Source organism: Pseudophryne corroboree, chromosome 3, assembly GCF_028390025.1.
Source record: "Pseudophryne corroboree isolate aPseCor3 chromosome 3, aPseCor3.hap2, whole genome shotgun sequence".
Lineage (NCBI taxonomy): Eukaryota > Metazoa > Chordata > Amphibia > Anura > Myobatrachidae > Pseudophryne > Pseudophryne corroboree.
Window position 1 is genome coordinate 314,514,572 of NC_086446.1, and position 22,118 is coordinate 314,536,689.

Genomic DNA, 22,118 nt, shown 5'->3' on the forward strand with positions numbered 1-22,118 from the left:
AGACATAGTGAATTAATCATTGTCAGAAAGACTCATCACCTGCACATGACTAACAGTATCTACAAACCAGCTTATTGTGAATCACTTGTGACTGTTTTTAGTGCTAAAATTTTTTTAATGAGCAATTGCTTGCTTGCTGACACATAGGTACTGCGGCATTATCTCTCCAGGTAAAGGTGGTGAATCTAGCACACCCATAACCACAGACCAGCTAATTCTAAATATTTTGAAGCTTATGTTGTAACCAGTGTTTCACTTCTAAATACCAAGGAACAATTTATAAAAAAAACATTTTTTTTTCTACTATTTTGATATAGTGTATAATTTTGCACATATATGGTATACATATAATTTATGTCACAATCTGGGGTTTCTAAACTAATTTTGCACATATATGTTACTAGCTGTTCTACCCGTTCTTTGCACGGGAGTTTCTGATGTTCCCGGTTGTACATATAAATGAGTGTTAAAAATGTGGTAAATACATAGGGGTATATGCAATTGCGGTCGAATTTCCGAAAATGTCGAAAAAACTGGACATTTTCGCCCCCCAAAAAAAATCGACAATGCAATTCAGTACTTTTCGTCAAAAAAACGGACTTTCCAAATTCGACTTTTTGAAATTCGACATTTGACAAATTTGACATTTCTGCAATGGTACAAATGCGGCATTTCGACAAAAGTATATTCAATTGAAGATTGTAATGTAAATTCGACAACAGTGCTTTTAGACAGTAAATTCGTCATTTTCAATCCTCCTCACATTGCTGGCGGAATCTAATAAAAAAAATTGTTTTTTTGTGTTTTTTTTTATTGGTAATAGCATATCTATTTATATTAGAAGGGATTAGGTACTTGGTTTGTCTATTTAGGAGGCACAAGTATTTTTTAAAATATATATATTTTTTTTATGGAATGGGTTAAAAATCAGAAAAAAAAAATGCGTGGGGTCCCCCCTCCTAAGCATAACCAGCCTCGGGCTCTTTGAGCCGGTCCTGGTTGTAAAAATACGGGGGGAAAATGACAGGGGATCCCCCGTATTTTTAGAACCAGCACCGGGCTCTGCGTCCGGTCCTGGTGCCAAAAATACGGGGGACAAAAAGCGTAGGGGTCCCCCATATTTTTGGAACCAGCATCGGGCTCCACTAGCTGGGGAGATAATGCCACAGCCGGGGGACACTTTGATATCGGTCCCTGCGGCCGTGCCATTAAAACCCCAACTAGTCACCCCTGGCCGGGGTACCCTGGAGGAGTGGGGACCCCTTCAATCAAGGGGTCCCCCCCTCCAGCCACCCAAGGGCCAGGGGTGAAGCCCGAGGCTGCCCTCCCCCATCCATGGGCTGCGGATGGGAGGCTGATAGCCTTTTGTGAAATGAAAGAATATTGTTTTTTGCAGCAGAACTACAAGTCCCAGCAAGCCTCCCCCGCAAGCTGGTACTTGGAGAACCACAAGTACCAGCATGCGGGGGGGAAATGGGCCCGCTGGTACCTGTAGTTCTACTGCAAAAAAAATACCCAAATAAAAACAGGACACGCACACCTTGAAAGTACAACTTTATTACATACATGTCGACACACACACATACTTACCTATGTTGACACGACGTTCGGTCCACTTGTCCAAGTAGAATCCACGGGGTGTACCTGAAAATAAAATTATACTCCCCTAAATCCAGTGTCCAGTGATATTTGTAATCCACGTACTTGGCAAAATAAAAAAACGCATTTACCCGATCCACACGGGGTGGAAGGGGTCCCATGTTTACACATGGGACCCCTTTCCCCGAATGCTGAGACCCCCTGTGACTCCTGTCACAGAAGGTCCCTTCAGGCAATCAGGTAGCGCCACGTCCTGGCACTCTCCTGATTCCCTATGCGCGTCTGAGCTGGCAGACAGCGCATCGCACAGCACCTCCATTAGTTTCAATGGTGGGAACTTCGCGGTCAGCGGTGGGGTTACCCGCGGTCAGCCGCTGACCGCGGGTGACCTCACCACTGACCGCAAAGTTCCCACCATTGAAGATAATGGAGGGGGCTGTGCGATGCGCGTCTAACAGATCCGACACGCATACAGCCAATCAGGAGAGTGCCACGACGTGGCGCTCCCTGATTGGCTGAAGGGACCTTCTGTGACAGCAGTTACGGGGGGTCTCTGCATTCGGGGAAAGGGGTCCCATGTGTAAACATGGGACCCCTTTCAGTCCGTGTGGATCGGGTAAATGCGTTTTTTTTTTTTGCCAAGTACGTGGATTACAAATATCACAGGACACTGGATTTAGGTGAGTATTAAGTTTATTTTCAGGTACCCCTGATTCGTCGACATTGGAGACGTGGCAGTCGGCGTGTTAACATAGGTAAGTATGTATGTGTCGGCATGTGTGAAATAAAGTTGTATTTTCACGGTGTGCGTGTACTGTTTTTATTTGGGTATTTTTTTTGCAGAAGAACTACAGGTACCAGCGGGCTCGTTTTCCCCCTGCATGCTGGTACTTGTGGTTCTCCAAGTACCAGCTTGCTGGGACTTGTAGTTCTTCTGCAAAAAAACAATATTCTTTCATTTTTACACATGGCTATCAGCCCCCTATCCGCAGCCCTTGGATGGGGGGGATAGCCTTGGGCTTCACCCCTGGCCCTTGGGTGGCTGGGGGGGGACCCCTTGATTAAAGGGGTCCCCACTTCTCCAGGGTACCCCGGCCAGGGGTGACTAGTTGGGTATTTAATGCCACGGACGCAGGGAGCGGTATAAAAGTGTCTCCCGGCTGTGGCATTATCTGTCCAGCTAGTGGAGCCAGGTGCTGGTACAAAAAATACGGGGAAACCCTACTCTTTTTGTCCCCCGTATATTTTGCACCAGGACCAGGCGCAGAGCCCGGTGCTGGTTGTTAAAATACGGGGGATCCCGTCATTTCCCCCCCCGTATTTTGGCAACCAGGACCGGCTCAAAGAGCCCGAGGCTGGTTATGCTTAGGAGGGGGGACCCCACGCAATTTTTTTTCTGTTTTTTTACTGTTTTTTTTACATTTTTAAAAATCGAATCAAAATCCGTCAATTGGCCCGTTTTTCGACAGCGGGACTGTCGAATCCGTTTTTTATTGAATATGTCGAATTCCGGCACCCGCCGGCCGGAATTCGACGGTCGAATTGTGTCGAATTAAAAAACAGGCGAAAAATTGCCGCAATTCGCCCGGAATTGCATATACCCCATAGAGATGTAAATTTGTAAGTAAATATTAATCCATGGTTCTTGGCGTTACCCGAGGAGCACCCGTAGCAGATACGGTAAAAAGTGACAGGACCGTTTTTGTAGTTTATTAAATTCTACACACTGGAGATGCAATCCAAATTTTGATCCGATTGTCTGTTTCGGCGTTATGGTTCACGCAACGCAAGCCACACATCGGTAATGACATCATTATGTCAACCCCCTTTTCATCCCCTTAGGGGAGATTTATTAAAATTCTGATAAAATAGTTTTCCTATCTCCCACCTGAAGAATACCTATGTTACATTTCAGCTTCCTAACATATCAGGAAGTAAGAGATTTAGTGATAAGTCAGTGAGTGAGTGAGTGCTTTCGCATTTATATATAGATAACATCAGATCTGTCACGGTGTTGTCCGAGACAGGACACTTAGGCTGGACTGACTAGGTTAAGTGAAACCTGAGGGTTTTGATATGACATATGACTTCTGTGCAAAGACCAGGGAGGACCAATATGTGGGGACGACTCTGGACCAGGGACGTGCAGTGAGTTAAATGGTAATGATTCCAATGTATACTTGCTGAGAGATAAGGAAGAAGCTGAGTACTGGTTGTGCAGATGGTAAGGCAACTTGTGGGAACCTGCAATGAACTGCTGAGATGCCAAAACTGGAGGTGCTATGAAACAAGCTAGAGTTGGTGGTTGAGAACACTGGCTGATGACAGAGATACTGGAGTCTGACCAATGAGAGGAGCACTGGCACAGGCTGATTACAAAAGCCCTGAGTGCTGGAAATATAATTAAACTTACCATACTATCCCTTTAAACCAGGGCACTCATGAATTACACAGGTTTTGTTACTGGCTGACGTCAAACCTGCATTACACCTGGTTTTAACCAACCACAGGACCTGTGTAGTCCATGAGCATTCCAGTTTAAAGGGATAGTATGGTAAGCCTACCGGACTTGGATCAACATGGCTGCGCCTACGCAGCTGTGCGTGTAGCAATGATCAGGAATGCTGTATCAGGCAAGGGACAGCGCAGCCTACCTGAATATGGCAGAGTCTCGCCGGAAAATATGAATAAGACTCCAGTTTGTGACAAGATTACTTTTATTTATCCTTGTAAAATGTGTATAAATTTAAACTTACCATACTATCCCTTTAAACTGGGGCGCTAATCAATTACACAGGTTCTGTGGCTGGCTGACTTCTATCTGCAATTCACCTGGTTTTTAGCAGCTAGAGAACCTGTTTAAAGCCTATATATGGTAAGCCTATATAAACTAAACAGGAGTAGAAAAATCAATGTTTTTGGTAGTGTAATAAATAATATGAACACTGTCACAAGCCAGGATTAACCTGAGTACAGACATACAAAATTACAATATACAAACAAAGATAATGGTTCAGCAAACTTATCCCATACAGGGGGAAATGTATCAAACCTTCTAAAGAGTGTACAAGTGGAGATGTTGCCTATAGCAACCAATCAGGTTCTAGCTACAAGTACATTCTATAAAATGACAGGTAAAAATGGATTTGTTACTATGAACAACTTCTCTACTTGTCCACTCTTTAGAAGGTTTGATACATTATCACGACAGTGTGAAAAACACACAATGATCCTTTATACTGAATTCTCTTCTGCTTGATAAGACCCTCCCACACACGGTTGCCAGCAGGTGTAAAGCATGGTGAGTATGAGGATTACATACGTAATCCAGCCAGGCGGGATGTAGACTGTCAATATACCGACAGCGGCATCCCAGCCGGCAGAGGGACAAGTGGTGCAAGTCCCCTTGCGGGCTTGCTGTGGGTGGAAATAGCCCCTGTGGAAATAGAAACAAAAAGGGGAACCAGCGCTGGCTGTAAAGTGTATAAACAAACTGGACAGTTTGTTGTAAAATAAATATTAGACAATTTATGTATCAATACACATTCAAAAAAAGTATATATAAAAAGGTGTACATTCGCATAAAAGCATTAAAAATAGGCGATGCCATCAGATTAATAAGGTTGGTATTGCCGTCAACTTGAAATTATTAAATTCTCAGCCGATCCACTATATTGGCTCCTATAGTTAAATCCTCATTAGGCTAGGACCTCCTCCAAAAGATCACAGTCAGCATATAAGAAATGGATATTACCAGAAAGAATTATGGTTGTTCCTGGGTATGCTGTCAGCCTTAGGAAAAGTCTATTTATGGCCGAAAGGGAATCCAAAAAGTGCTTGGCTGCTATTCCAGATGGTGGAGTATATTGTCCAATAAATGCCAAAGATGGATAACGAGTCCAGGATAGCTTGATGTGGTGTCGGCTCACAGGTACAGGCTCTACGCGTTTTGCTGGCTACAAGACATCCAGCTTCACCATGCTCCTGATGAACATGTGTTCAACCCGGCAAACTGTGCAGTGTAAACGGTAGCTGGGTCGATGCGACTCGGCTTCCCGTTTACAATCTATGTGCGGGCGGCGCTTGGAGATCATGTGATCTCCAAGCACCGCCCCCGTTAAGTCACCAACCCGGCAATATGCCGGGTTGGTGACTCCGGTCTAAATGGGGGCTGACGCGGGTCGCAGCCGGGTAGCTCCTGTGTCGGGGCTCCCGGCTGTGACCCGTTATACTTGGTCTAAAAGCGGTATAAGTGATATTAATGAAGGATGGAAAGATCATGTTCTGCCGTTCATTAGCATACTACAGGATGCTAGCAATATCGTCAGGCCTAACTGCTCATACACAGGCTAGGGCAAATTGGTCTGGACAGATTAAGGCTAATGAATAAAAAGTAACAAAAGTCTCATTCTACAATCAATTAAAGAAAAATCACATGTGCTGTTTTAAATGCAGCAAAGTGCAAGGCGAAAGGTCACTTTAAAAGGTCAAAGTAAAAAGTCTCAAATAATATGTGTCTGTAGGTGTGCAGGTCAGCACAAGCTCTAGATTCCTGACATACTGTAACCAAGGAGATCTGTGTGATGGGCTTGCTGCAGACACACCTTGCTCAATTGATTCCCTGATAAAGGGAAAAAATACTATTCTGCAATAGTAGATTATTCATTGATGTACTTCATTTTTTAATGTAACTTTAATGCAGACTGTTGTTACTAAAAACATTTAAATCACAAAAATAAAAAAATTTGGACAGCCTGAACAGAAAAAAAGTTAGACTTTAGGAAAGACAGAGAAAGTCTGAAATAAAAGAGAGAGATTAAAGCATGCATCTTCTCTATGAAGGTGAAATGTATCAAGCCTTGGAAAGAGATAAAGTGAAATAGTTGCTCAAAGTGTCCAACCAGCCTCTGTCATTTTAAAGACTGTACCTGATAAATGACAGAAGCTGATCCATTACTTTTGCCAACTTCTCCATAAGAAGATGGAGAGAGACTAACTATTGCTTTGCAAACCAGCATGCCTGCAATCTGCAAATGGTGGTCCAAATGGGACCCGACGACGTGATTCCTGCTGTATTGCGTCATCAAAGTCCCCCCCCCCCCCGCGCTGTACGGTGCCTGTAATATCGGCACTGTATGGTGGGGGCATGGCCACGGTGGTTTGACTGCAAATGCCACGCCCGTGTGCTGCTTCAAACACATAGCCGCGCCCCCATCACGTCCCCTATGTCACTTTACGCCTGCTCTCCCCACATCCTGCTGCACCAAGCTGGCTGCCCTCTACCCGGAAGGGGCAGCCAGACGGTTGGCAACCCTGAATCTTAATCCTTCTGGTTCTCTCTGCAGAATTAGATACCGTGGCCTGTAGCATTCCAATTGAGCGCCTAAAAAAACGAGATTTATGGTAAGAACTTACCTTTGTTAAATCTCTTTCTGCGAGGTACACTGGGCTCCACAAGGATAGACATTGGGGTGTAGAGTAGGATCTTGATCCGAGGCACCAACAGGCTCAAAGCTTTGACTGTTCCCAGAATGTACAGCGCCGCCTCCCTGCACAGGAGCTCAGTTTTTAGTTAACCAGCCCAATGCAGTATCAGAAAAAGAGACGACAACGGTTAGTAGCCTCATACACCACACTCTTACGACAAGAGAAGTGTCAGCGGCTAATGCCATACCAACCCAAAGAAGCTAAGTGTGTCAGGGTGGGTGCTTTGTGGAGCCCAGTGTACCTCGCAGAAAGAGATTTAACAAAGGCAAGTTCTTACCATAAATCTCGTTTTCTGCTGCGGGGTACACTGGGCTTCACAAGGATAGACATTGGGGATGTCCTAAAGCAGTTCCTTACGGTAGGGGATGCACTGTAGCGGGCACAAGAACCTGGCGTCCAAAGGAGGCATCCAGGGAAGCGGCAGTATCGAAGGCATAGAACCTTATGAACGTGTTCACTGAGCTCCACGTAGCCGCCCTGCTCAATTGTTCAAGAGTCGCACCACGGCGGGCCGCCCAAGAAGGTCCAACAGACCGAGTAGAATGGGCCGTAATGTGAGCAGGAGCTGACAGACCAGCCTTCACATAAGCATGTGCAATCACCATTCTAATCCATCTGGCCAAAGTCTGCTTGTGAGCAGGCCAGCCCAGTTTGTGAAATCCAAACAGCACAAAGAGAGAATCAGATTTCCTAATAGAAGCAGTTCTCTTCACATAGATACGGAGAGCCCGTACCACATCCAAAGACTGCTCTTTGGGCGACAGATCAGGAGAAACAAGTGCCGGAACCACAATCTCCTGGTTAAGGTGGAACGAAGAAACCACCTTAGGTAAATATCCGGGACGAGCCCTAAGAACCGCCCGGTCACAGTGAAATATCAGATATGGGGAACTACAGGACAAGGCACCCAAATCCGACACTCTTCTAGCTGTAGCAATAGCCAGCAGAAACACCACCTTAAGGGAAAGCCACTTAAGATCAGCTGAACCAAGAGGTTCAAATGGAGACTCTTGTAGCGCCTCCAAAACCACCGACAAGTCCCAAGGAGCCACAGGCGGGACATAGGGAGGTTGGATACGCAACACACCCTGAGTAAAGGTATGCACATCAGGTAAGGTCGCAATTTTTCTCTGAAACCACACCGACAAGGCAGATATTTGAACCTTGAGGGAGGCCAGACGCAGGCCTAAGTCCAGGCCCTGCTGAAGAAAAGCCAACAACTTGGCTATACTAAACTTGGAAGCGTCATAATCGTTAGATGCGCACCAAACAAAGTAAGAATGCCAGACCCTATAGTAAATCCGAGCCGAAGCCGGTTTCCGGGCCCGCAACATAATTTGAATGACCGCCTCAGAAAACCCTTTAGCCCTTAAGACGGAAGCTTCAAGAGCCACGCCGTCAAAGACAGCCGGGCTAGGTCCTGGTAGACACAGGGGCCCTGAACGAGGAGGTCTGGGCGTTGTGGAAGTAGAATTGGACGCTCTGACAATAGGCCTTGCAGGTCTGAGACCCAGTGCCGTCTGGGCCACGCTGGAGCTATGAGAAGCAGATTTCCTTTTTCTTGCTTGAACTTCCGAATTACCCTGGGCAGGAGTGACCCCGGAGGGAACACGTACGGCAGCCGAAACCTCCACGGCACAGCCAGCGCATCCACGAATGCTGCTTGAGGATCCTCTGTCCTTGCTCCGAAGACCGGAACCTTGTGATTATGTCGAGATGCCATCAGATCTACATCTGGAAGGCCCCACTTTTCCACTAGGAGTTGAAACACTTCTGGGTGGAGGCCCTACTCGCCGGCATGTACGTTCTGACGACTGAGAAAGTCCGCTTCCCAATTTAGGACTCCCGGAATGAGTATTGCCGATATGGCCGGTAGATGGCGTTCCGCCCATTGAAGAATCCGTGAGACTTCCTTCATTGCCAAGCGGCTTCGAGTACAGCCTTGATGATTTATGTAAGCCACTGTGGTGGCGTTGTCCGACTGCACTTGAACAGGACGGTTCTGAATTAAATGCTGGGCTAGGTTCAATGCATTGAAGACCGCCCACAATTCCAGAATGTTGATTGAGAGGAGGGACTCCTCCTTGGTCCACCAACCCTGAAGGGAGTGTTGCTCCAGCACCGCACCCCAACCTCTTAGACTGGCATCTGTCGTCAACAGGACCCAGTTGGATATCCAGAAGGGACGGCCCCTGCACAATTGTTGGTCCTGGAGCCACCAGAGCAGCGACAGACGGACCTCTGGAGTCAATTAGATAATTTGAGACCTGATCCGGTGAGGCAGGCCGTCCCACTTGGCTAGAATCAGCCTCTAGAGGGGACGAGAATGTAATTGAGCATACTCCACCATGTCGAATGCTGACACCATGAGGCCCAGCACCTGCATCGCCGAATGTATCGACACTTGCGGACAAGAAAGGAAGCAACGAATCCTATCCTGAAGCTACAGGACTTTCTCCTGACACAAGAACAACCTCTTGGCTGCTATTCCAGATGGTGAAGTATATTGTCCAATAAATGCCAAAGATGGATAACGAGTCCAGGATAGCTTGATGTGGTGTCGGCTCACAGGTACAGGCTCTACGCGTTTTGCTGGCTACAAGACATCCAGCTTCACCATGCTCCTGATGAACATGTGTTCAACCCGGCAAACTGCAGTGTAAACGGTAGCTGGGTCGATGCGACTCGGCTTCCCGTTTACAATCTATGTGCGGGCGGCGCTTGGAGATCATGTGATCTCCAAGCACCGCCCCCGTTAAGTCACCAACCCGGCAATATGCCGGGTTGGTGACTCCGGTCTAAATGGGGGCTGACGCGGGTCGCAGCCGGGTAGCTCCTGTGTCGAAGCTCCCGGTTGTGACCCGTTATACTTGGTCTAAAAGCGGTATAAGTGATATTAATGAAGGATGGAGAGATCATGTTCTGCCATTCATTAGCATACTACAGGATGCTAGCAATATCGTCAGGCCTAACTGCTCATACACAGGCTAGGGCAAATTGGTCTGGACAGCTTAAGGCTAATGAATAAAAAGTAACAAAAGTCTCATTCTACAATCAATTAAAGAAAAATCACATGTGCTGTTTTAAATGCAGCAAAGTGCAAGGCGAAAGGTCACTTTAAAAGGTCAAAGTAAAAAGTCTCAAATAATATGTGTCTGTAGGTGTGCAGGTCAGCACAAGCTCTAGATTCCTGACATACTGTAACCAAGGAGATCTGTGTGATGGGCTTGCTGCAGACACACCTTGCTCAATTGATTCCCTGATAAAGGGAAAAAATACTATTCTGCAATAGTAGATTATTCATTGATGTACTTATTTTTTTAATGTAAATTTAATGCAGACTGTTGTTACTAAAAGCATTTAAATCACAAAAATAAAAAAATTTGGACAGCCTGAACAGAAAAAAAGTTAGACTTTAGGAAAGACAGAGAAAGTCTGAAATAAAAGAGAGAGATTAAAGCATGCATCTTCTCTATGAAGGTGAAATGTATCAAGCCTTGGAAAGAGATAAAGTGAAATAGTTGCTCAAAGTGTCCAACCAGCTTCTGTCATTTTAAAGACTGTACCTGATAAATGACAGAAGCTGATCCATTACTTTTGCCAACTTCTCCATAAGAAGATGGAGAGAGACTAACTATTGCTTTGCAAACCAGCATGCCTGCAATCTGCAAATGGTGGTCCAAATGGGACCCGACGACGTGATTCCTGCTGAATTGCGTCATCAAAGTCGTCCCCCCCGCGCTGTACGGTGCCTGTAATATCGGCACTGTATGGTGGGGGCGTGGCCACGGTGGTTTGACTGCAAATGCCACGCCCGTGTGCTGCTTCAAACACATAGCCGCGCCCCTATCACGTCCCCTATGTCACTTTACGCCTGCTCTCCCCACATCCTGCTGCACCAAGCTGGCTGCCCTCTCCCGGAAGGGGCAGCCAGACGGTTGGCAACCCTGAATCTTAATCCTTCTGGTTCTCTCTGCAGAATTAGATACCGTGGCCTGTAGCATTCCAATTGAGCGCCTAAAAAAACGAGATTTATGGTAAGAACTTACCTTTGTTAAATCTCTTTCTGCGAGGTACACTGGGCTCCACAAGGATAGACATTGGGGTGTAGAGTAGGATCTTGATCCGAGGCACCAACAGGCTCAAAGCTTTGACTGTTCCCAGAATGCACAGCGCCACCTCCTCTATAACCCCGCCTCCCTGCACAGGAGCTCAGTTTTTAGTTAACCAGCCCAATGCAGTATCAGAAAAAGAGACGACAACGGTTAGTAGCCACATACACCACACTCTTACGACAAGAGAAGTGTCAGCGGCTAATGCCATACCAACCCAAAGAAGCTAAGTGCGTCAGGGTGGGTGCCTTGTGGAGCCCAGTGTACCTCGCAGAAAGAGATTTAACAAAGGCAAGTTCTTACCATAAATCTCGTTTTCTGCTGCGGGGTACACTGGGCTTCACAAGGATAGACATTGGGGATGTCCTAAAGCAGTTCCTTATGGGAGGGGATGCACTGTAGCGGGCACAAGAACCTGGCGTCCAAAGGAGGCATCCAGGGAAGCGGCAGTATCGAAGGCATAGAACCTTATGAACCTGTTCACTGAGCTCCACGTAGCCGCCTTGCTCAATTGTTCAAGGGTCACACCACGGCGGGCCGCCCAAGAAGGTCCAACAGACCGAGTAGAATGGGCCGTAATGTGAGCAGGAGCTGACAGACCAGCCTTCACATAAGCATGTGCAATCACCATTCTAATCCATCTGGCCAAAGTCTGCTTGTGAGCAGGCCAGCCCAGTTTGTGAAATCCAAACAGCACAAAGAGAGAATCAGATTTCCTAATAGAAGCAGTTCTCTTCACATAGATACGGAGAGCCCGTGCCACATCCAAAGACCGCTCTTTGGGAGACAGATCAGGAGAAACAAGTGCCGGAACCACAATCTCCTGGTCAAGGTGGAACGAAGAAACCACCTTAGGTAAATATCCGGGACGAGTCCTAAGAACCGCCCGGTCACAGTGAAATATCAGATATGGGGAACTACAGGACAAGGCACCCAAATCCAACACTCTTCTAGCTGAAGCAATAGCCAGCAGAAACACCACCTTAAGGGAAAGCCACTTAAGATCAGCTGAACCAAGAGGTTCAAATGGAGACTCTTGTAGCGCCTCCAAAACCACCGACAAGTCCCAAGGAGCCACAGGCGGGACATAGGGAGGTTGGATACGCAACACACCCTGAGTAAAGGTATGCACATCAGGTAAGGTCGCAATTTTTCTCTGAAACCACACCGACAAGGCAGATATTTGAACCTTGAGGGAGGCCAGACGCAGGCCTAAGTCCAGGCCCTGCTGAAGAAAAGCCAACAACTTGGCTATACTAAACTTGGAAGCGTCATAATCGTTAGATGCGCACCATACAAAGTAAGAATGCCAGACCCTATAGTAAATCCGAGCCGAAGCCGGTTTCCGGGCCCGCAACATAGTTTGATTGACCGCCTCAGAAAACCCTTTAGCCCTTAAGACGGAAGCTTCAAGAGCCACGCCGTCAAAGACAGCCGGGCTAGGTCCTGGTAGACACAGGGGCCCTGAACGAGGAGGTCTGGGCGTTGTGGAAGTAGAATTGGACGCTCTGACAATAGGCCTTGCAGGTCTGAGACCCAGTGCCGTCTGGGCCACGCTGGAGCTATGAGAAGCAGATTTCCTTTTTCTTGCTTGAACTTCCGAATTACCCTGGGCAGGAGTGACCCTGGAGGGAACACGTACGGCAGCCGAAACCTCCACGGCACCGCCAGCGCATCCACGAATGCTGCTTGAGGATCCTCTGTCCTTGCTCCGAAGACCGGAACCTTGTGATTGTGTCGAGATGCCATCAGATCTACATCTGGAAGGCCCCACTTTTCCACTAGGAGTTGAAACACTTCTGGATGGAGGCCCCACTCGCCGGCATGTACGTTCTGACGACTGAGAAAGTCCGCTTCCCAATTTAGGACTCCCGGAATGAATATTGCCGATATGGCCGGTAGATGGCGTTCCGCCCATTGAAGAATCCGTGAGACTTCCTTCATTGCCAAGCGGCTTCGAGTACAGCCTTGATGATTTATGTAAGCCACTGTGGTGGCGTTGTCCGACTGCACTTGAACAGGACGGTTCTGAATTAAATGCTGGGCTAGGTTCAATGCATTGAAGACCGCCCACAATTCCAGAATGTTGATTGAGAGGAGGGACTCCTCCTTGGTCCACCAACCCTGAAGGGAGTGTTGCTCCAGCACCGCACCCCAACCTCTTAGACTGGCATCTGTCGTCAACAGGACCCAGTTGGATATCCAGAAGGGACGGCCCCTGCACAATTGTTGGTCCTGGAGCCACCAGAGCAGCGACAGACGGACCTCTGGAGTCAATTAGATAATTTGAGACCTGATCCGGTGAGGCAGGCCGTCCCACTTGGCTAGAATCAGCCTCTAGAGGGGACGAGAATGTAATTGAGCATACTCCACCATGTCGAATGCTGACACCATGAGGCCCAGCACCTGCATCGCCGAATGTATCGACACTTGCGGACAAGAAAGGAAGCAACGAATCCTGTCCTGAAGCTACAGGACTTTCTCCTGTCACAAGAACAACCTCTGGTTGTGAGTGTCCAATAGCGCTCCCAGATGCACCATGCTCTGAGCAGGGACTAGGGAGGATTTCTTCCAGTTGATGAGCCACCCGTGGGCTTGTAGAAACCGGACCGTCATATCTAGATGACGTAGGAAAAGTTCTGGGGAATTTGCCAGGATTAACAAGTCGTCCAGATACGGCAGTATCCTGACCCCTTGACGGCGGAGTACTACCGTCATCACCGCAATGACCTTGGTGAAGACTCGCGGAGCCGTTGTTAAACCAAAAGGTAACGCCCAAAACTGGTAATGGAGGTTGCCAATAGCAAACCTCAGGTATTGCTGATGTGACGCTGCTATAGGAATATGCAGGTAAGCATCCTGTATATCCAGGGATACCATGTAGTCCCCAGGTTCCAAAGCCAGAACTATAGAGCGAAGGGTTTCCATATGGAACTTGGAAACCTTCACAAACCTGTTCAATGCCTTGAGGTTGAGAATGGGCCGGAAGGACGCATTCGGTTTCGGGCACTCTGCGCAAGAGGCACCTGTACTATGACTCCTGTATCCAGGAGGGTCTGTACCACCAAAAGTAGAGTGTTTGCCTTTGTCTGGTCCAACGGGACGTCTGTCCGGCAAAATCGATGTGGGGGTCGGTTTTTGAAGGCTATGGCGTAACTTGGAGTGACGACTTCCCGTACCCAGGCATCTGAAGTGGTCTTCAACCATTACTGGGTATACCCTAGAAGCCGGCCCCCCACCCTGGGATCCCCCAGGGGGAGGCCCGCCCCGTCATGCGGTAGGCTTATCGGCCTTGGACGCTGGCTGACGGGCCGCCCAAGCTCTTTTGGGCTTTGGCTTATCAGGTTTGGTAGTACAGGCCTACTTGTTGTACGCCTGACCTTTTGCTTTACCTGAAGGACAAAAGGGGCGAAAGGAAGTACCTTTAGCCTTCGACACAGAAGGAGCGGTACTTGGCAGACAGGCAGTTTTGGCAGTAGCCAAGTCAGCCACTATCTTATTTAAATCCTCCCCAAACAGAATATCTCCCTTGAAAGGGAATACCTCCAGGGTTTTTCTAGAGTCCAGATCCACAGACCAGGATCTCAGCCACAATATCCGGCGAGCCAGGACTGATGTAGTAGAGGCCTTGGTTGCTAGGATAGCAGCATCAAAAGCCGCCTCTTTAATATAGCGAGAAGCTGTGACAATATATGACAAGCATTGTCTAGCATGGTCAGAAGAGATTTCAGCTTCTAACTCCAAGGCCCATGCTTCAATAGCCTCTGCAGCCCATGTTGCTGCAATAGTGGCCTGTTGTGCAGCACCCGTGAGGGTGTAAATCGCTTTCAGACAACCCTCCACACGTTTAGTCGCAGGCTCTTTTAGAGACGTGACGGTAGTGACAGGTAGAGCTGAGGAAACTACCATCCTAGCCACATGTGAGTCTACTGAGGGGATAGCGAGCCAGCATCTTCTTTTGAGGCACAAACTTCGTACCCGGGTTTTCCCAGGGTTCCTGACTTATATCCACTAGGTGGTCAGAGTGAGGTAAAACTTGTTTAACCACCTTCTGATGCTTGAACCTATCAGGTTTCTTAGGAGGGACGGATGGCTCGGGATGATCCGTAATCTGCAGAATCAACTTAATAGCCTCCAAAAGATCAGGAACATCCACATATGAACTACCCTACCCATCAGCCGTATCTGAGTCAGAACCTGTGGGGTCAGTGTAAGTGCCGTCTTCATCAGACAAGGTGTCAGTGACAGCAGTGGATTGTGAGGAGACAAGAGCTCGCTTAGAGGACCCCTTGAGCTTAGGCGAGCGATGGTCAGACTTTTTAGTAGTCAGGGAATGGTTCAACTTCCTCAATTGAGCAGATTAATTGTCCGCCCATGGCGGGTTAGCTGCAGGTACCACATACGGCTATACCGGCATAGGGGGTCCCATAGGGAGTGTTAGTTTATTAACTAGTGAATGTAGAAGCGTGGAAAAAGCGGCCCACGGTGGGTCATTATGTACCCCCATTGCCACAGTCCCACTGGGGGGCAAGGAGCCCCCAGAACCAGAGCCCCCAGCTGCTATATTTTCCTCATAGGGGTCTGTGGCTTCAGCAACACCTGTAGTGTGTTCAGCCCCAGAACCGTTACCCTCAGAAGCAGACATGATATAACTTGCAGTATCAGGTAACACAGTACAATTATCAGCAGCACAATACCTCTTACCCAAACCCCTGCGCAGTGTAGTCAGCACTAGCAGAGATAAAGGAGAGATATAGTGACTAAATCACAGAGAAAAATACGTATTAAAGTATATCTTTGTGAAAATCCTATATCAATAGAAAACCTGACGCACCAAGCCCCCTCAGGTTATAGAATATAGGGATAGCAAGTTGAGTGAAAGACACAAAATGGACACCACTCAGCTAGCTAATGCACACACAGATAGTCACAGTTTGTACAGTGTAGAGGTTATTACTAACAATAATACTGCACTGGACTAGCTTATATATATAGCTATGTAGTCAATAGATATAACACTGCACAGTAAGAACTGGATGTATATCACAGGATAATTGTACTAGAAAACCCTGACTAAATGCACTCTCTTAACTAGCACTGTCTAAAAAGGCAGGTAGAATACTTAAGTGTCATGTAAAGTCACAGCACTGACAACCAGGCGGCTTTACACAGGAGGATTTGCCCAGGAAGTCCCAGGAACAGTGAAGCTGAGAGATAATGGCGCCCATACACTGACAGGGAGTGAGGGAGAGACAGATATGCAGCTCTAGGGCGGGAAATGGCGCCCTGGGGCTGGGGGAGGGGCTTCAGGTCTAAGCCTTATCCCCCTGCTGGCAAAACCACCGGGTACTGTGGGCTACTGAAAATGGTTTAGAGAGAAAACCTGACCTGCACCCATGCCCTGGTGATCTAGTGGGATCGCCTGTACTGCCACAGTGTCCACCGCCAGCGTGCGCGGCCCACCTCCCACTGACCGTGCCGGATCGCGATAAAGACCGGGTCTCGCAAGCGGGACCCACTTACCACCTCCCGAAGCGCGGCCACGCGATCCCGGCGAGCCCCCATCGTGTGTGCCTGACTGTGAAGAAAACCGGAGCCTCCTGCTGTAGTTACCCGGCAACCAGGGCTCGGGAGTGTACAGCGCCACTGGGGAGAGCTGGAGCTGCAGCAGTGAATGTCTTCTGACATTTACCACCGCTGCTGCCCTTGTAGTCTTCACTTTTTTCTTCAAAAAAAAGCTCTTCTTAGGGCTGCCTAGAGCAGCCCCTCTGTTACGTGCCTGCTTACTGCAGCACCAACTACAAAACTGAGCTCCTGTGCAGGGAGGCGGGGTTATAAAGGAGGCGGCGCTGTACATTCTGGGAACAGTCAAAGCTTTGAGCCTGTTGGTGACTCGGATCAAGATCCTACTCTAAACCCCAATGTCTATCCTTGTGGAGCCCAGTGTACCCCACAGCAGAAATTTCTGTGGACTTAATGACACAGTGCTTAGCTGGTGTAAATCATTTCTCACCGGCAGGTCACAAAGAGTTTTTTCTGAAGTATACTCATCATCACCATTGCCACTACCATGTGGTGTTCCATATGGTTATATTCTATCCCCCATGCTTTTTCCAGTATACATGCTACCACTGGGAGAAATAATCAGATGCTACGGCCTGGTCTACCACTGCTATACAGATGATAGACAATCGTCAATATTCATTCCGGGAGTCCTAAATTGGGAAGCGGACTTTCTCAGTCGTCAGGACGTACATGCCGGCGAGTGGGGCCTCCATCCAGAAGTATTTCAACTCCTAGTGGAAAAGTGGGGCCTTCCAGATGTAGATCTGATGGCGTCTCGACACAATCACAAGGTTCCGGTCTTCGGAGCAAGGACAGAGGATCCTCAAGCAGCATTCGTGGATGCGCTGGCGGTGCCGTGGAGGTTTTGGCTGCCGTACGTGTTCCCTCCGGGGTCACTCCTGCCCAGGGTAATTCGGAAGTTCAAGCAAGAAAAAGGAAATCTGCTTCTCATAGCTCCAGCGTGGCCCAGACGGCACTGGGTCTCAGACCTGCAAGGCCTATTGTCAGAGCGTCCAATTGTACTTCCACAACGCCCAGACCTCCTCGTTCCTGGCCCCTGTGTCTACCAGGACCTAGCCCGGCTGTCTTTGACGGCGTGGCTCTTGAAGCTTCCGTCTTAAGGGCTAAAGGGTTTTCTGAGGCAGTCATTCAAACTATGTTGCGGGCCCGGAAACCGGCTTCGGCTCGGATTTACTATAGGGTCTGGCATTCTTACTTTGTTTGGTGCGCATCTAACGATTATGACGCTTCCAAGTTTAGTATAGCCAAGTTGTTGGCTTTTCTTCAGCAGGGCCTGGACTTAGGCCTGCGTCTGGCCTCCCTCAAGGTTCAAATATCTGCCTTGTCGGTGTGGTTTCAGAGAAAAATTGCAACCTTACCTGATGTGCATACCTTTACTCAGGGTGTGTTGCGTATCCAACCTCCCTATGTCCCGCCTGTGGCTCCTTGGGACTTGTCGGTGATTTTGGAGGCGCTACAAGAGTCTCCGTTTGAACCTCTTGGTTCAGCTGATCTTAAGTGGCTTTCCCTTAAGGTGGTGTTTCTGCTGGCTATTGCTTCAGCTAGAAGAGTGTCGGATTTGGGTGCCTTGTCCTGTAGTTCCCCATATCTGATATTTCACTGTGACCGGGCGGTTCTTAGGACTCGTCCCGGATATTTACCTAAGGTGGTTTCTTCGTTCCACCTTAACCAGGAGATTGTGGTACCGGCACTTGTTTCTCCTGATCTGTCTCCCAAAGAGCGGTCTTTGGATGTGGTACGGGCTCTCCGTATCTATGTGAAGAGAACTGCTTCTATTAGGAAATCTGATTCTCTCTTTGTGCTGTTTGGAACAGGGCTGGCCTGCTCACAAGCAGACTTTGGCCAGATGGATTAGAATGGTGATTGCACATGCTTATGTGAAGGCTGGTCTGTCAGCTCCTGCTCACATTACGGCCCATTCTACTCGGTCTGTTGGACCTTCTTGGGCGGCCCGCCGTGGTGCGACCCTTGCACAATTGTGCAAGGCGGCTACGTGGTCCTCAGTGAACACGTTCATAAGGTTCTATGCCTTCGATACTGCCGCTTCCCAGGATGCTTCCTTTGGACGCCGGGTTCTTGTGCCCGCTACAGTGCATCCCCTCCCATAAGGAACTACTTTAGGACATCCCCAATGTCTATCATTGTGGAGCCCAGTGTACCCCTCAGCAGAAAACGAGATTTATGGTAAGAACTTACCTTTGTTAAATCTCTTTCTGCGAGGTACACTGGGCTCCACAAGGCGCCCACCCTGATGCACTCAGCTTCTTTGGGTTGGTATGGCATTAGCCGCTGACACTTCTCTTGTCGTGAGAGTGTGGTGTATGTGGCTACTAACCGTTGTCGTCTCTTTTCCTGCTACTGCATTGGGCTGGTTAACTAAAAACTGAGCTCCTGTGCAGGGAGGCGGGGTTATAGAGGAGGCGGCGCTGTGCATTCTGGGAACAGTCAAAGCTTTGAGCCTGTTGGTGCCTCGGATCAAGAACCTACTCTACACCCCAATGTCTATCCTTGTGGAGCCCAGTGTACCCCGCAGCAGAAATTTCTGTGGACTTTATGACACAGTGCTTAGCTGGTGTAAATCATTTCTCACCGGCAGGTCACAAAGAGTTTTTTCTGAAGTATACTCATCATCACCATTGCCACTACCATGTGGTGTTCCATATGGTTATATTCTATCCCCCATGCTTTTTGCAGTATACATGCTACCACTGGGAGAAATAATCAGATGCTATGGCCTGGTCTACCACTGCTATACAGATGATAGACAATTGTACCTACCCTTTGTTTAGAGTACCCAATACCAACCCTAAATGCTGTTTAGCTTAGCTCCAGGAATGGGTAAGTGCTAACTAGCTTGGACGGTGTAATGTTTAACACAGCACTATGGTCATGGGTTAAAGTTCCACCATGCGTTCTGGAACGTTTTTATGCTATTTCATTTACTCATTGTCTATACTTGCCAACCATTTGAGATGTACCCCTGATGAAGTCTTGGAACAAGACGAAACGCATTGGGTAATCTAAGACTGTAAAGATAAATCTACATTTCCTCTGTGCAACTGTTTTGTGTCCATTGTTGGAGAAGGATACTTTGTTATCCCCGTATAATCACGGACAGTGAATTTGTTTTTGTGTTTTTATAATACATTTTAATGTGGAACATGTTATTATGATTTTTATGTTCTAAGATATTGATCAGTCATATCTGAAAAATCCTATAAGGGTTTGATTGAATATTGGGTGTTAATATGACCCCAGGGCGCCAATTCATCTATTGATATATATATATATATATATATATATATATAGGAAATCACGACAGCACTCAAAGCCTATGGGGTATATGCAATTGCGGTCGAATTGCCGCAAAAGTCGAAAAACGGGGCATTTTCGGCAAAAAAAAAACATGTCGAACTGGATTCGACAATGCAATACAGTACTTTTCGACAAAAAAACGGACGTTTCAGATTTGACTTTTTGCAATTCGACATTTTTAAAATTCGACATGTCTGCAGTGGTAAAAATGCGGCTTTTCGACAAAAGTATATTCAATTGAAGAATGTCGATTCGACAACAGTGCTTTTCTACAGTAATTTTGTCAATTTCATTCCGCCTCACTTTGCTGGCAGAATCTATTAAAAAAAAATTGTGTGTTTTTTTTATTGCTAATAGCATATCTATTTATATTAGTAGGGGTTATGTACTTGGTTTGTCTATTAGGAGACACAAGTATTATTTATATATTTTTTTAAAGAATATTTTTTTTTTAACTGACTAAAATAGAGAGAGCATGGTTTTCAGTGGGAAGGGGTGGGAATGGGTTAAAATCAAGAAAATAAAATGCGTGGGGTCCTCCCTCCTAAGCATAACCAGCCTCGGGCTCTTTGAGCCGGTCCTGGTTGTAAAAATACGGGGGGGAAATTGACAGGGGATCCCCCGTATTTTTAGAACCAGCACCGGGCTCTGCGTCCGGTCCTGGTGCAAAAAATACGGGGGACAAAAGACGTAGGGGTCCCCCATATTTTTAACACCAGCACCGGGCTCCACTAGCTGGAGAGATAATGCCGCAGCCGGGGGACACTTTTATATTGGTCCCTGCAGCCGTGGCATTAAATCCCCAACTAGTCACCCCTGGCCATGGTACCCTGGAGGAGTGGGGACCCCTTAAATAAAGGGGTCCCCCCCTCCAGCCACCGAAGGGCCAGGGGTGAAGCCCGAGGCTGTCCCCCCCATCCATGGGCTGCGGATGGGGGGCTGATAGCCTTGTGTCAAAGAAAAGAATATTGTTTTTTTTGCAGCAGAACTACAAGTCCCAGCAAGCCTCCCCCGCAAGCTGGTACTTGGAGAACCACAAGTACTAGCATGCGGGGGGGAAACGGGCCCGCTGGTACCTGTAGTTCTACTGCAAAAAAAATACCCAAATAAAAACAGTACACGCACACCGTGAAAGTAAAACTTTATTACATACATGCCAACACATACATACTTACCTATGTTGACACGAGGTTCGGTCCACTTCTCCAAGTAGAATCCACCGTGTACCTGAAAATAAAATTATACTCACCAAAATCCAGTGTAGATCTGTCCACAAACACAGCTTAAGGAATAAATCCTGCTTTTCTTTCATCTACACGTGAGTGCTGGCTTGTCTACTTTTCTGCATCGCTGGAGAAGTGTGTTTTATATATATATATATATATATATATATATATATATATACAGTTCGCAGTGGCGGCACATTTAGCTACGACTTCTCCAAGGAGTTAAATCACCATGACTCTCGATTATTTTATTGAAATATATATATATATAATCTCCAGCCTAATGTGCGTGTGATGTCATGTGCATAACCGACGTCATGATGTCACACGCACAATGTGCCATCTGCAGCCCGGAAGCGCCGGGAGCCTCTAATGCTACTGGCACTCGAAAGCAGGTCAGTAGTTGTCAGGGGGAGCCAGGAGCCATTGGAAGCCAGCGAGGGAATCAGCGGGGCCGGAAACATTGTCAGTGCTGCACCACAACTGGCCTCATAAGTTCCCCCTACAGCCCAACACCCGGGTCACGTGACCCCCTAGCCCCCCTCTTAGCTGTGGCCGTGTTTGCGTAGGTAGGGAATATAGATTGTAAACTTCTCTTTGGCAGGGACTTATGTGAATGGGCAAATATTCTCTGAAAAGTGGAATATGTGTGCACTACATAAATAACTGGTAATAATAAGAATTTACTCACCGGTAATTCTATTTCTCGTAGTCCGTAGTGGATGCTGGGAACTCCGTAAGGACCATGGGGAATAGACGGGCTCCGCAGGAGACTGGGCACTCTAAGAAAGAA

At 47.5% G+C, this 22,118-nt stretch overlaps 1 protein-coding gene across 1 annotated transcript in view; it reads right to left on the minus strand.

Moving 5' to 3' along the window:
• ITGB3 (integrin subunit beta 3) overlaps window positions 1-22,118 on the minus strand; it is a 158,169-nt gene that overhangs the window by 24,910 nt on the left and 111,141 nt on the right. The window lies entirely within an intron of this gene.